Consider the following 4,037-nt stretch of genomic DNA (forward strand, 5'->3'; position numbering starts at 1 on the left):
AAACTATGAATATACTTGCATACCTAAATGAGATCACCACTCAGACGTGGATAACAAAGGACTTGAGCTTTTTTTTCAATCGGCCAGCAAGATCATTTCGTTCTAGATTTTAGAAAGCATACAGTCAGAGGACTGGCTAGGACGGTTGTTAATTCTTTGAGTAATCTTGGGTGGAAGCCGTCAGGTTCACCTGATTTGTAGGGATTAAAAGCGACCAGACGCTTGAGAACCTCTTCGTGTAATTCAACACCTGTTAATTCCGAGCCCACTGGGCGCCTCCCAATAGCATGAATAATGTTCAAATCCTCATTTGTGAATTGAGGACTTGAATTGATTGAGAACGTTAGCCTTGACCCTATCAGAGGATATTTTTCGTTGATCTACTTTCAGATCAGAGATACGGTTGTTTATCTTACACTTCAGACTAGCGTGAAAAAAGTAGGTCCCTCGTCATACATTGTCAAGGATACATTAAACTTGTGAAGCCTGTGGACGCCATTCTTGCATGTCAAACTTGATATGACATGCAAGACTGACGATAAGTTTGATCGTGTGGATGGGGCTCAAAGTTTCTAGGTGTCACTGCAACTGTGCAGGACTGGAGGTGTCAACTGAGATTCGTGGGCATTACCTCAGTTGTGTACTGTGTAGGTGTCACTTAAGGGAAGCATGTACGTAAAAAAACACCCCTTAAGGCCTCCTAAGCTGTGGAGGTGACGGTTGTGTGTACGCGTTGCCGTAGGTGTGGGCTGAGATGTACACCTACACAACCCAGCCCTACCTCAGCCCTCAGCCCCAACTCTACGCCCACAATTGCCCGTGTCCTCTTCACCTAATTTGCTCTCATCCCTGATTCTTGCATTGCCCCCACCTCAACCACTGCCCTAACTCCGAGGATAGGGATCTGAAAGGGGGTCAGCTTTCATCCTTCCCTACTCTTCCATATTAATAAGATGCAAAGTTACCCTCTGGCAGGCCGTCTGTTATAGGAATGGTTTTTGGGGAAGTACCTGTAAAGGAAATCCGAAAATTGACGGAAGGGTGATTGATGCAGATTTTTACGTCCCAAAATATGTCATAGATTATTGCTTATGAAAGCGGGCATACACAAAGGTGCTAAAAAGAAAATATTGCACCTTCTCTCATATCACTATAGCTCCATAGGCTTTGCTTGTGTCCCATCAAGAAAGAGGATTGTGTAAAAGAAAAGTAGTGTCGTTTTCACCTCGTCAAATCACGGTGGAAACCAACAACAAGGAAGCATCAATACAACACCATCAAGCATCAATGCAACACCACTGAGTCTTATACAGAATGTTTGGTTCCATTCTCTCGCGGAAGACGAAGGGCCTCAAGTGGATGTGGGGAATATCTTTCAGGGGAGCGGTGCTGAGCGTAGTCCAAAGAGAAATTGCTCTTCCAGTGACTCCTCCATTTACCTAGAGGGGGCAAGAGGTCGGACACAGCGCTTTTTAGGCTTGCGAGACAGTTAGAGCGGTCATACAACTACACTTGCAGCAACTGCTGAGTCAGGGATACGTCGCAGAGCATTGTCGCTCAAGGTAAGACGCCAAAAAGTATAAGTGTAGAGTTTTGTTGGCCAACATTGAAAGGCCAACAACATTCTCCCGATGAGGTCCTTGATGAAGGAATCGAATTGGAAGTATTCCAGCATTACCGCACAGACCGAGAGGAAGAGAGTAGGAATGTCCTACCCTAGAAACTCAAACACATTGACTTGAATTCAGATTCTTATGGATTTGTAAAACATTAGCTTAAACCTTAAACACCTTAAAAATTCGATCTCTGCGTAGCTATAGTTTATATTCCTCCTGCTTGCCAAGTAAGCAATTTCGACGAGGCCTTTCGAGATCGCCGTCGCGCACTAACTTGGAGATCGAGGACTTCAATCTCCCACGTATCCGATAGCCAGGTCCACACTGTTAGGAGGGTCTGGATTTTCAATGTCCTCGACCAGTTCACTACTAAAAACGGAAGAATGGTGATTGACGCTCAAATTGAGGAAAGTTAACTGTTAGACTAACGTTTGATGAAGGTGTAGATGATAGTTGAAATTGAGAATGAGCTTGGGCCCAGATACAGTATATAGGATTGGCAGGGCTGAACTTCCACCATCATAGAACGAACTGAATGACATTTGAAACGAGCTCGCCTGAAGTCGACTGGAGATCAGAGTTTCCTGAGAGAAATACTGATGAAACAACTATGCAAAAAACCTAACGCAGGTATGGGCATGCACCTCATATTCACCGCATGCACCTCATGCACCTACAGGCGCTTAATTAACTTCTTAGCATTTCGAGGTACCGACAAATTCTCACGAGAAACATAATGCCATCGAGCACATGCTACGGGACTCGCGCGGGGCGGATGAACAAGCTTCCAAGTGTGAGTGACAGATATCAAATGAGAGAACATTATACATTTCTTTCAATTCGCTTAGTCTAAGGCTAAAATAAGGGGCCTATAACCTGTGGGCCCGCTGTATTACAGCGATGTACGCGTTGTAGATGAAGCTGGCATGTGTGGCACTAGGGCATGTGTGAATTAATGGACCCCGAATGACATGGAATAAAATCGAAGTGTTCCAGGAGCTTGCAGGGTGGAGGGGGTTGAGAACATTGGGTTAGGAGCTGAAGACATGGACAGAAGCATCAACCCAGTTAGAAATTATCGCCTTAACCAAGGCAGTTCGGCGCAGGCACCTTCGCGAACGGGTCGAACTATGCCATCAATGACTAATAAGAGTAGAATACCCGCAGTCTGTGGATGATTCGGCCGAGCAAGGCGGTGGCCTCGGATTTTTTTCGAGTAAGTATACACGGAAGATTCGATTACCTGGCCATGCCTGCCTTATTATTGAATAAGGGCAGTACTGGTGCGACCTTTGGGGTAGACATATCCACCCGCAGCTGGCTTCCTGATTGCGGCAATTTCTTACTGGGAAATAACTGTCGGCGTTTCCAGCACCAGGACTCATGGAGTCCCGGAAGTGCAGCTGGAGAAGTGTTTCGGAGCATTGAAGCGTCCACTCACAATGATCTGAAAAGCCTCATCCATGGAGGAAAATTTTTGATAGCCTCACAGTGTCACTTGGAGGCAATAGTTGCGAAAAGTTGATATTAGATTGGGTTGTTATGCAATAAAAGAATTGATGCGACATTTCGACAAGAAAAATGGTGCCGATAATTGATTACCTTCCACAGACTACGTGTTTCTTCCCATTATGTAGTACTGCTGTCAAGGCGCCGCTCAAGGCGGGTACGCTGCAGCAATGGACAGCAGTCAAGCGCATCTCTACGTTTAGGATCAGTGAGATGAAGGACCTGGGCTACTTGGAGAGGATGAACCACCTTATTTTGTACTCACTACAGAGGAGGTGAGAAAGGTATTTCATACTGTAAAGTTGGAAAATGACTGCCGGCCTGCCATTTTACTTTGATTGTGAGACCATCAGAATTGCGGCAGATCACAATGAAAAGAGGGGGAGATAGTGCAGTAAACCCCCATATAACAACCGAACAGCGACCCGAGTTTAGACTCAGCGGATTTAATTTCGTGGCGGGACAGAGGCTGTACAATGCTCTGCCGATTGAGCTTAAAGAAGGGAAGAGACTGCAGTCCGAGACCTTCAAGAGACGTACGGTTGAGTTTTTAGCAGGACCCGTATCGTCAGTCTCTACTCGCTATTATCAACAAAAGGCAAGCAGCAGAATCTTGCATAAGCTGGCAAACTGACGGCCGATGCACGGTTATAGTCACGTTCAATGCAACCCTCGGAGCCCCGATGGAGGAGCGACCTGCTTGTCGATGGCTTGAGGACGGCGGACGGCGAAGGAGGCGCATGAGAGTGGCTATGGACGAGTATGGACAAAATTTTACGTAAGAACATAAGGTATGAGTCGCTTCAGGTGTGTAGGTGTTGCCTGGGGAGTGTAGGTGACACCTGCGTTAAGTAGGTGTCCCCTGCGCTGTGTTGGTTTCGCCTGAGGTGGGTAAGTGTCGCTTGAGTGGAG

Source organism: Hyalella azteca, unplaced genomic scaffold, assembly GCF_000764305.2.
Source record: "Hyalella azteca isolate HAZT.00-mixed unplaced genomic scaffold, Hazt_2.0.2 contig9661, whole genome shotgun sequence".
Lineage (NCBI taxonomy): Eukaryota > Metazoa > Arthropoda > Malacostraca > Amphipoda > Hyalellidae > Hyalella > Hyalella azteca.